The sequence below is a fragment of the Stegodyphus dumicola genome, chromosome 11 (genome assembly GCF_044657685.1).
Source record: "Stegodyphus dumicola isolate Sdum_Otavi_A_Nest chromosome 11, ASM4465768v1".
NCBI classification, from domain to species: Eukaryota; Metazoa; Arthropoda; class Arachnida; order Araneae; family Eresidae; genus Stegodyphus; species Stegodyphus dumicola.
In genome coordinates, this window is record NC_140778.1 from 153,952,290 (window position 1) to 153,965,407 (window position 13,118).

General features: G+C 27.9%; 1 protein-coding gene across 1 annotated transcript in view; it reads left to right on the top strand.

The window, feature by feature from the left end:
* Positions 1-264: 264 nt before the first annotated feature.
* LOC118195028 (uncharacterized) overlaps positions 265-13,118 on the top strand; it is a 78,169-nt gene continuing 65,315 nt past the window's right edge. Inside the window, exon 1 of the mRNA XM_085827337.1 lies at positions 265-338. The gene's annotated coding sequence lies outside the window, so the exon portion shown is untranslated. The remainder of the gene's footprint in view (positions 339-13,118) is intronic.

Consider the following 13,118-nt stretch of genomic DNA (forward strand, 5'->3'; position numbering starts at 1 on the left):
TGTAACTAGATCTAATTTAGTGCAAAATTACATCACATCTTCTCATTTTCTTCACAAGAAAAGAGAAAAGAGAAGAAATGCAGCTCGAATTCTCCTAAAATCAGCAACTATCGCTTTCCATTTGCTGATAACTCATTCCTCTGGAAGAGTTCAGGGCACATGTTTCTTCCCACGCTTCAACTGAGGTTTATGGTTGGAACGTAATGTTGATGGCTTCCTTCAATAACTGCTGGAAAAATTCACAAGGTCCAATAACATATGTGAGATAATGTTTGAGATATATAAAGTGCATACTTAGGAATCATATTTACGTAGTTGTATCAAGAGCATTGTGACAGGTAAGCTAAGATACGTTTTAAATTTATTTGCCTTTTTAAATCGTATTAATGTTTTGAAAAACAACAAATCGTGTAGTACTTATTAAGACCGTGAATGATAATAATACGGCATACTAATTCAATTTCTAATATAACATGCTTTTCATTTATGAAAATATGTTTTGTAAAAAAGTAGTTAATTCTTGCTGTAAAATTGACTGTAAATTATGAATGAAGGAATTAATTAATAGTTAATAATAAAATATTAGTTAATTCATTTTAAGTTTTCGTTTTTAATAGTACAAATAAATCTATTATTGATGCTATTTACTACTTAAAATAGGAGAAAACATATTATCAAATTATAAATTTTGCTTTTTCTTACATTTTGCTACTAAAACCATGAATGATAATAATACCGCATACTAATTCAATTCCTAATATAACATGCTTTTCATTTATGCAAATATGTTTTGTAAAAAAGTAGTTAATTCTTGCTGTAAAATAGACTTTGTAAAATATGAATGAATGAATTAATTAATAGTTAATAGTAAAATAGTAGTTAATTCATTTTAAGTTTTCATTTTTAATAGTACAAATAAATCTATTATTGATACTATTTACTACTTAAAATAGGAGAAAACATATTATCAAATTATAAATTTTGCTTTTTCTTACATTTTGGTACTAAAACCGTGAATGATAATAATACCGAATACTAATTCAATTTCTAATATAACATGGTTTTCATTTATGAAAATATGTTTTGTAAAAAGTAGTTAATTCTTGCTGTAAAATAGACTCTGTAAAATATGAGTGAATGAATTAATTAATAGTTAATAATAAAATATTAGTTAATTCATTTTAAGTTTTCGTTTTTAATAGTACAAATAAATCTATTATTGATGCTATTTACTACTTAAAATAGGAGAAAACATATCAAATTATAAATTTTGCTTTTTTCTTACATTTTGGTACTAAAACCGTGAATGATAATAATACCGCATACTAATTCAATTTCTAATATAACATGCTTTTCATTTATGCAAATATGTTTTGTAAAAAAGTAGTTAATTCTTGCTGTAAAATAGACTCTGTAAATTATGAATGAATGAATTAATTAATAGTTAATAATAAAATATTAGTTAATTCGTTTTAAGTTTTCATTTTTAATAATACAAATAAATCTATTATTGATGCTATTTACTACTTAAAATAGGAGAAAACATATCAAATAATAAATTTTGCTTTTTTCTTACATTTTGGTACTAAAACCGTGAATGATAATAATACCGCATACTAATTCAATTCCTAATATAACATGCTTTTCATTTATGCAAATATGTTTTGTAAAAAGTAGTTAATTCTTTCTGTAAAAATAGACTCTGTAAAATATGAATGAATGAATTAATTAATGATTAATAATAAAATAGTAGTTAATTCAAGTTTTCATTTTTAATAGTACAAATAAATCTATTATTGATGCTATTTACTTCTTAAAATAGGAGAAAACATATTATCAAATTAGAAATTTTGCTTTTTTCTTACATTTTGGTTTAAATATACATTAAACTTCAGTATTATTAGATATGTTCTCACAAAAATATTTATGAATATTTTATTTTTTGTCACTTATATTTACTAAGGAATAACCAAGATAAAGTAAAATGTCTATTAAATATACATGTTTGAATACTTGCACTAGCTATATTTCGCTGAATTTTTATCTTTTCATTTACAAAATTTTCCGAAAATATTTTATAAATCTATTATTGTTTTTATTTAGCAAATTACTACTTAAAATGATAAAAACGAGTGATAAACACTTAATCATAATATAATTTTTAGTTTTTTCTAACATTTTATGTTAAAAATATGTTAAACTTCAGGATTACTAGATATGTTCCCACAAAACTATTTATCAATATTTTATTTTTATTTTTGTCAATTATATTTATTAAGGAATAATGAATTAAATTGACTAAATTTTAAGTAATAAATTAAAATTTCTATTAAATATTCCTCTTTGAGTACAATAACTAGCTAATTTTCGTGAAATTTCCCTCTTTTCATTTACGAAATTGTGCGAAACAATTTTAGATACGTACATAAATCTAAACTTTTAATTAATCTAATTCTCAGTATTTCATAGAATATTGGTTGAAAGCTGGATAAAATTACTGTAGCAATATTCTAAGTTAAAGTTTTTTTTCGCAACAGAAAAGTTAAAAAAAAATAAGTTTTTCAAAAAATAAGTTTATTGTAATTCTAACACAAACGGAAGGAAAGACACATGTTGCCAAGTATGAAAACTAAATTCCGAAATTGATCTTGTCCCACAGCACTTAATAACAAATAGAAAGGTTCAAAAATCTTCTTTTGAATATTACCAAAAGTATTCTGATGAAAAACTCTCATTTTTAAGTTATTTAGAATAGTCTGCATACCTTCGAACACTGTAGCGAGACCTACTAGTCTGTAGACATCAACTTTCGGGTTTTTAAAATAGAAACTTCCAGTTCATGGCTTAGCGCAACAACAGCTATAATTCTGTTTTTAACGTCCGGAGACAAAATAAAAGTAATTCAAGGATGCTAAATGTATAAACCTTAAAATAAAGCAATAAATGATTTTTGAAATTTCATCAAAATTGACGATTAGAAGGTAGTCTGATATGTTAAATATCATGTACTGTATAACTACCGTATAAGTATTATGTACTAGTGAAGTTAAATAATTAATCCATTTTAAACGCCGAGTGTTAGTCAGATAAAAACATAAAATGCATTATGTCTTAGCAAAATAAGAAGTTTACAAAATTATGTGTGTTTGTTTTTTTCTAAAGTTTAGATCAGTCATTCTTAATTGTGACGTGTAGACTACCCCAAAGTTAATAATCAAGGGATTTTTGGAGCTAAAATTTAACTTTTTATTTGATTTTATAATGAATAACATAATAAAAACGTCATGTAATTTTGGTACTTAGAGACCAGGCTAAAGTGCACATAACAGAAATGAGATCTCCGTGTTTACAGAAAATACCATTTAAATTAATAATTAGAGGGTTAGTTGAATATAAATTATGTAAAAATGGTTCCGGATCTTTATTAAATATTATGTAAATTAATAGTTAAAAATTTGAACGAATGAGTATCATATGAAAGAGGTTCTAAAACATATAAAATTTACCGTAATAGTATTAATGGCTGGTAAAATATATATTATATAGCAGGAATCCTACAGTTTACTAAATGTAATGTAAATTAATAGTTAAGTTCCTGAATAAATGCACATCATAAATTAATGGCTAGGAACCTGGTTAAATAAGCAAAGGGGGTCCTCGAAATTATTAAAAATACTATGTAAATTATCATTTACTCGCCTAGCTAAATTCACATCATGTAAAAAGGGATCTCAAGCTTAAAAGTTATTGGTCTAGGTAAATGGTCTTCAAACTGGGTTCCGCGGAACCCTAGCATTCCGCAAATTAAAATAAAAATTCGTAAAGACACTTACAAAGCACTCACACCAGTGACTAGTATTTATTAACTGAAAAAAAAAACAGAAGAAAAATAAAAAGATTAAAAATGGATACATGCAGTTACACGTTAAGCTTAAAGGTTATTAGTCTAGGTCAGTGGTCTTCAAACTGTGTTCCGCAGAACCCTGGCATTCCGCAAATTAAAATAAAATTCGTAAAGACTCTTGCAAAGCACTCGCACCAGTGACTAGTATTTATTAACTGAAAAAACAGAAGAAAAATAAAAAGATTAAATGTAGTTACACGTTAAGCTTAAAAGTTATTGGTTTAGGTCAGTGGTCTTCAAACTGTGTTTCGCGGAACCTTGGCATTCCGCAAATAAAAATAAAAATTCGTAAAGACTCTTGCAAAGCACTCACACCAGTGACTAGTATTTATTAACTGAAAAAAAAAACAGAAGAAGAATAAAAAAGATTAAAAATGGATACATGCAGTTACACGTTAAGCTTAAAATTTATTGGTCTAGGTCAGTGGTCTTCAAACTGTGTTCCGCGGAACCCTGGCATTCCGCAAATTGAAATAAAAATTCGTAAAGACACTTACAAAGCACTCACACCAGTGACTAGTATTTATTAACTGAAAAAAAAACCAGAAGAAAAATAAAAAATTAAAAAAAGATACATGTAGTTACACGTTATCTTTAAAACTTAAAATGTGGTCTTCATATATCAAAAAAAAAAAAAAAAAAAAAAAAAAAAAATGTTGTACTATGCTGTCCAAATCAAAACAGGTTTCTATGGAAAAGGAACTGGATTTAGACGACAGTGTTAAAAGCTATGCAACAAAGAATCTTTTTAATTGGAGAAAACTATTAGATATTATTTCCCTGAGGAGTATCATGAAAAATCAGAAGGCTTTGAATGAAGGAAAAGAAAACACTTATTATTATAATTACTATTTATGTGTTCCACACTAAGGCACTACACGGAAGGGAGGAATGCCTTCCTAGAGAACTTTTTAAGGGAAACTAGCTCCTATTAACACATTACACATGAGGAAAACCACGAAAACCCCCATTCAAGCAGCCCTTATGCGAACCTCGGACCGAACTACCAGTGTTCAGGGACTTTACCTCTTGGCCGCTGGGAAGCCATCGATAATATCAATAGATTCGACATTAAAATCTACATTTAAGCAAGAACAACACATACATTTTTGATTGTAGGTTCATGCATGATATCTAGGTATTTCTTATAGGGGTACACATATTTTAACGCCATTCGGAACAACGTATTGAAGTGAAAAAACTTTCTCAACGCACAAGGCAACAGCAACAACAATATATATATATATAGAGAGAGAGAGAGAGAGAGATAAATTAAACGTAGGATATGAGATGTTACTGTAGATAACATGCATACAGCTGGACTTCTACAGTTTGTGTAAAACAAATGTAACCATACATCTGTCGCTAAATACTATGCAACGGTAGGTGACATCTGGAGCACGAGTTAATGCTATTAATGAGTAAATTACATTAATTTTATATTACAATTTGTAATAAAAATGCAAAACTTTTCTTCAGTTTCCTTTACGTAAATTACCTACACCAATTTGAGATAGTGGGTTGGCTCATAAGTTTTGACATTTGTTTTTTATGTTTAGATTTCTATAAAAATAAATAAGAATTGAACAACAAATCAATCAATAATGCATTCGCCCTGGTTTAGACGGACTGTCTTTTAATGGTCTATAAAGTTATAACTTTGAATTAAACTGAACATGCTTTTTGTGCTATGGTCTAGATTAACTTAAAATTAATTAATTTAGTTTAACAAAACACTATTCTAAATTAGATTTGAAATGTAAGCAGCGCGAGCTATATCCGAAGTTTTAACGTACAAAATTTATTTACACTTTACTACAGTTTTCAAGACTATAACTTACTTAAATCGGATAATCTTATTTAAAAAAGATGACAAATTTTAAACATAAAATCTTCCCAGGCTCAGATAATAAGATGACAGATATTTGCTGAGCCAATGATGTTTATTTTTTAATAATGGCATGTCAGTAAGCTCAAAAACGTCGTTTTTACAACTAAAAACTAATTACCATATTTACTTGTAATAATTCTTAAATAATAAATAATAAAGTATGGACAGATTAAAGGACCCTATATATATATATATATATATATATATATATATAAATCATATATATATAAATCATATATATATAAATCATATATATATATATATAAATTTAACAACATTCTTTATTCGTAAAAGGCAAATTAAAAGCAAATTTAAAGTTAATTTAAATGAAATTTAATGCGAACAAATAAATGATTAATTATTTTTGCGAACTAATCTACAATGTCATTTAAATTCTGAGAGCATATGTAAATCAAGTGCAAGTATCAAAATCCATGAATAAATATAAAATTCCAAAAATTATTTAATCCTAAAAAATTTATTTAGAAAAATGCATAAGTGAATGATTCTTGAGCAGGCAGGAGACTGACCTATCAAGGGGAAGTTACCTCCAAACCTAACTCTTCAATCATTAAATTCGTGTATCGTCATCCATGTAGACAAGGGTAAAAGTCAAAACCAAAAGTAATACCAAATGTGGTGAATTATTAAAAAGAAATTTAAACAAGTGGAAATTTGAGAAATTATCAATTAAAAGACAAGAATTAAAATTAAAGAATTTAAAAAATTAAAAAGTAAGAGTAGAAAGCCAAATTTTTAGAAAACCAAAGTTGTTTAGAAACTCTTGCTTACAGAAACTTCCCCTACACGAATTATACATATAATTCGAAAAGAAACTAGATATTATCTATAAAAACAATACATAAATTATACTTATATAATACTAAAAAGGCAAGTAAATAGTAAGTCTTAATTTCACTTACCAAATAGTTTTTTATCGGGGGGGGGGTGGAGAAGCATTGCCAAACTAAATTGATGTAAGTAGTGTGTTCTGCAAACTTTAAATAGAGGGCACGAATGTAAGGTTGAGTGTAAAGCTGCTATCTGTGATCAATTTATAAAATCCTATTCTGTAAACTTTTAAGTAATGTAAAATGTGCGTTCTGTTGTAAAAATGTGTAAAAAAAAATTGTAAAATACAAACTGTAACGTTATGTGAAAAAAATGTTGCAAATTATTAAGGAATGTAAAATATTAACGATGTAAAAATTGAAAAGTTTTTGAAAAAAAGTACTAATAAAATTATTTTGAAATAAAATTTAATTAGATTTTGAAAAACGTTCTTAAATGTTATATTTAAAGAAAGAAATTTATTGTAATATTCTTAATTTATTAAAACTGGGTTTCAAGTGGTTTAATTAAAACTTCACTAAATACTGGCCAAAAGTAAGGAAAATTAGAAAAAGATAAAAATCTTCACTCAGTTCGGACTATGATTGAGACTTTTGAAAAAAAAGTTGCCCATTTCATTAGTAAAAGGAAAGAATCCAGTATTGATTATATATACATATTTACAAATTAATTTTTACAATATTTACAAGATAATCCCTTAACTCTTCAAAATCTTCCATTACTCTTCAGTTAAGGTTTAAGGTAATGTAATACCATAAAGAGTCAAAAAATTACAAAGAAAGTTAATGCTTGCCTTGTAATTTAATGTTGGTAAATTTTACATGCTTTGCTTTCAGAGTAGTTGAATTACGTCATTTTTATGCTCCGATTAATGTTTTTATGCCTTTAATTAATCTTCACGGAACAGTTGTAGAATTATCAATTCAAAATTTTAAGTAGTGCTAAGCCTAACGAGCCACCATTTGTTTACATTTGAAATTTTTAGTAGAGTAGTGGACTAAGTCAGTTTATGTTTGGAAGCACAATTCGACGAGTATGCGAGAGTTCCAGAGTTCGAGCTCCGAGAAGGACGTTGCACATTTTTCACGCCTCCTGCTTAAAAAAAAACCTAATGACTCTGTTAACTTTCTGTAAACTGTCTTTTTGCATAGTAGAACCAAACGTTAGCTTTCAATTGTGTGCACCGAAATTTGGTCTTTCTGCTCGTTGACCTAATTTCTTGTTTCCTGGCATAAAAACTAATTTTTATTGTAAATTCTTTTTTTAATCTGATTTTAACTATATTTGGTATTTTACGTTTTTCTTTATTTTAGAATTTTAGTTTTGAGGTTTTATGTATGTATGCCTTGCCGCGAAATGAGAACTCAGTTGATTGAATGAGTAATATATCTCTAATGAGGTTCGGGGAAATAAGTTTAAATGAAGTGTAACAAAAAATGTGAATAATTTAATAGGCCTCGCAAGTCATGTGATGTCCATATCAGATATTTTTAACTGTGCAGTCCAACAATTATTTTTAAGTATTTTGTCTTCAAAGACTTCACTCTACTTCCTTCTAAAATTAGTATCAAATTAGTATATTAATTTCCTATTTAGGTACAGTAAATATAAAAAGTAATTAATATTTAATTGCATAGTATGTAATCGACTTGTGATGATGTGAATAACTGAGTGAGAAAACAGTTAAATTTTCACATGTTCGAGTCAGTAAATAAATAAATAAAATAAAAAAAATATCTGAAAGGTTTCCAATTTTAAATTACATCCAAAGGGGCGTTTTTTTAACGTTTTGTGTGTTACCTTTATTTATTAAATATCATGTTATTCGCATTTAAACCATAAATTTCAGCAATGTCGCAAAACACTTTTAAAATAAGCTTATCTTTATAATTTCCGATATACAGTTCCGCGCGCTGAAGATGAAAAGTCCACCCCCCCCCCGTAGATTGTTGCCATTACTCGCTTTGAAATCCGCGTGTTTGTTCATTAAAAATTCGTTAAAGTTTTACAAAATATGAAATCGATAATAAAACAAATTCCAAATTTCAAATTTGGGCTTCCACATGCCCATATTCGCAGTAGGATTACGTCTTTCAAAATCCGATGGCTCTATGTACCGTTGTTTTATCACAATGCGAGAAATAGTCCTACATTTAGGCAGATTTTTCATTATTCAATTTTTTCAAATATAATGCAGGACTCTAACATTTGGTGGCAATAGTTTGAAAAGTGCAACGGACATTTATAGTGATTCAATGCAAAATCGCAAAACGAAAACAATAGTCCTTCAGGGATAAAGTCCCAATGGACTAATAATAATTGAGAAACATAAAGAATAAAATAAACTAAAAGAGGATTTTAAAAGATATTCATGCGAAACAGTAAAGATAGGAAGGTAGAAGTATTTAAATTATATTATTTTTACAGCTATTGTTATTAAGCCTTAAGCTTCTAGACTTGGTTTCAAATTCTTTTTTGTGTCTTAATATTTTGAACAGGAAGTTTTCATAGCGTAGGGACACTTCAAATCTATCGAACCAAATCTCCTCTGGAGAGGTTGTGGTAAAGGAAAAGCGGATACGGGAACATCTATTTCTTTCCTGCCGGAATCCTCTGTCAAATTTAGTCTGAAGCTTAGTTAGATACTAAATAATACAATCAGATCTTCTTTTCTGAAATATGTCTTGAAAATATTCGATTGTTTTGAAATCATCAAAGATTTTCTAGGAATAAAATTCTGTCATGAATTGTCTAGCCAGAAAGTGGAAAAGAATATGAAATAGATTTTTAATATTCGATATTAAGGCAGTAGTGAACATTATTATGGATATTTCTGAATTACTGGAAAACGATTAATAACGTGATTAAATTCTAAATATTACTCACTTCCTGTCTCGGAGATTAATATCAGCGATTTCTGAACACTAACCTCATTTCAGTCAAATAAAGATATGGCCGCAAGCTGTCAAAAGGATCCGTTCAGCTTAAATGTATAAACGCGCGAAATTCATTATCTGTGTAACGATATTGCAATGTTTATCTTGCAGGAAGTGATAAGCTAAAGTAATTTAAGAATTGTAATTCCAGAAGTTGATTCTTGTAGCTAAATCATTAATAAATGAATTGAAATAACCAGATTTATCTCAAATGTGTAAAATATTTAAAATAGAAATATTTATTTAAATTTTTCTTAATCAGCATGAGATAATTATGAGTTATTCAAATTTTGAATAGAAACCTTACTTGTAGCAGATGGTTTCATGAATTCTGCGTGCAGTTCTCTCACAGTCTGCTGAGTTCGTAGTCTTATAACCATAAATTTAAAACAAAGAAGCGCATAATTAGATTTTAAGGAAAAAAATCTGAAACCTTTCAGTTTTTAGATTACGCTCAAGATTTAGAATCTTTATCTTTAGAATTTCCGATACATGAATATTTCAAGATTTTCTTTAGAATTTTCCATTAATGAATTCTGCGTGCAGCTCTCTCACAGTCTGCTAAGTTCGTAGTCTTATAACTATAAATTAAAAAAAAAAAAAAAAAAAAAAAAAAAACAAGTGCATAATTAGATTTTAAGAAAAAAATCTGAAACCTTTCAGATTTGGCAATACGCCCAAAATTTAGAATCTTTATCTTTAGAATTTCCGATACATGAGAGATTATCTTTAGAATTTCTGAAACATGAATTCTCTTACAGTTTGGAAAGTTTGTAGTCTTATAACCATAAATTTAAAACAAACAAGTGCATAATTAGATTTTAAGAAAAAAATGTGAAACCTTCCAGATTTTGCATTACGCCCAAAATTTAGAATCTTTATCTTTAGAATTTACGATACATGAGAGTTTATCTTTAGAATTTCCGATACATGAGAGATTATCTTTAGAATTTCCGATACATGAATTCTGCGTGCTGTTCTATCAAGTGTGCTAAGTTCGTAATCTTATAACCATAAATTTAAAACAAACAAGCGCATATTTAGATTTTAAGAAAAAAAATCTGAAACCTTTTTGATTTTACATTACGCCCAAGATTTAGAATCTTTATCTTTAGAATTTCCAACACATGAGAGTTTATCTTTAGAATTTCCGATACATGAATTCTGCGTGCTGTTCTCTCACAGTCTGCAAAGTTCGTAGTCTTCTAACCAAAAATTAAAAAAAAAAAGTGCATAATTAGATTTTAAGAAAAATCTGAAATCTTTCAGATTTTGCATTACGCCCATGATTTAGAATCTTTATCTTTAGAATTTCCGATACATGAGAGTTTATCTTTAGAATTTCCGATACATGAGAGTTTATCTTTAGAATTTCCGATACATGAATTCTGCGTGCAGTTCTCTCACAATCTGCTAAGTTTTTAGTCTTATAGCCATAAATTTAAAACAAAGAAGCGCATAATTAGATTTTAAGGAAAAAAATCTGAAACCTTTCAGTTTTTAGATTACGCTCAAGATTTAGAATCTTTATCTTTAGAATTTCCGATACATGAATATTTCAAGATTTTCTTTAGAATTTTCCATACATGAATTCTGCGTGCAGCTCTTTCACAGTCTGCTACGTTCGTAGCAACTATAAAATAAATAAATAAATAAATAAAAAAGTGCATAATTAGATTTTAAGAAAAAAATCTGAAACCTTTCAGATTTGGCAATACGCCCAAAATTTAGAATCTTTATCTTTAGAATTTCCGATACATGAGAGATTATCTTTAGAATTTCTGAAACATGAATTCTCTTACAGTTTGGAAAGTTTGTAGTCTTATAACCATAAATTTAAAACAAACAAGTGCATAATTAGATTTTAAGAAAAAAATGTGAAACCTTCCAGATTTTGCATTACGCCCAAAATTTAGAATCTTTATCTTTAGAATTTACGATACATGAGAGTTTATCTTTAGAATTTCCGATACATGAGAGATTATCTTTAGAATTTCCGATACATGAATTCTGCGTGCTGTTCTATCAAGTGTGCTAAGTTCGTAATCTTATAACCATAAATTTAAAACAAACAAGCGCATATTTAGATTTTAAGAAAAAAAATCTGAAACCTTTTTGATTTTACATTACGCCCAAGATTTAGAATCTTTATCTTTAGAATTTCCAACACATGAGAGTTTATCTTTAGAATTTCCGATACATGAATTCTGCGTGCTGTTCTCTCACAGTCTGCAAAGTTCGTAGTCTTCTAACCAAAAATTAAAAAAAAAAAGTGCATAATTAGATTTTAAGAAAAATCTGAAATCTTTCAGATTTTGCATTACGCCCATGATTTAGAATCTTTATCTTTAGAATTTCCGATACATGAGAGTTTATCTTTAGAATTTCCGATACATGAGAGTTTATCTTTAGAATTTCCGATACATGAATTCTGCGTGCAGTTCTCTCACAATCTGCTAAGTTTTTAGTCTTATAGCCATAAATTTAAAACAAAGAAGCGCATAATTAGATTTTAAGGAAAAAAATCTGAAACCTTTCAGTTTTTAGATTACGCTCAAGATTTAGAATCTTTATCTTTAGAATTTCCGATACATGAATATTTCAAGATTTTCTTTAGAATTTTCCATACATGAATTCTGCGTGCAGCTCTTTCACAGTCTGCTACGTTCGTAGCAACTATAAAATAAATAAATAAATAAATAAAAAAGTGCATAATTAGATTTTAAGAAAAAAATCTGAAACCTTTCAGATTTGGCAATACGCCCAAAATTTAGAATCTTTATCTTTAGAATTTCCGATACATGAGAGATTATCTTTAGAATTTCCGATACATGAGAGAATTTCTTTAAAATTTCCGATACATGAGAGTTTATCTTTAGAATTTCCGATACATGAGAGATTATCTTTAGAATTTCCGATACATGAATTCTGCGTGCTGTTCTCTTACAGTTTGGAAGGTTTGTGGTCTTATAACCATAAATTTAAAACAAACAAGTGCATAATTAGATTTTAAGAAAAAAATGTGAAACCTTCCAGATTTTGCATTACGCCCAAAATTTAGAATCTTTATCTTTAAAATTTACGATACATGACAGTTTATCTTTGGAATTTCCGATACATGAATTCTGCGTGCTGTTCTCTCCCAGTCTGCTAAGTTCGTAGTTTTATAACCATAAATTTAAAACAAACAAGCGCATATTTAGATTTTAAGAAAAATCTGAAACCTTTCAGATTTTGCATTACGCCCAAGATTTAGAATCTTTATCTTTAGAATTTTCGATACATGAGAGATTATGTTTAGAATTTCTGATATGTGAATACGATACACGAATTCTGCCTGCCTTTCTCTCACAGTCTGCTAAGTTCGTAGTCTTATAACCATAAATTTAAAACAAACAAGCGCATAATTAGATTTTAAAACCTTTCAGAAAAAAATTCTGAAACCTTTCAGATTTTACATAACGCGCAAAGGGAGGTTTTTTTAACGTTTTGTATGTTACCTTTATTTATTAAATATCATGTTCTTCTCACTTAA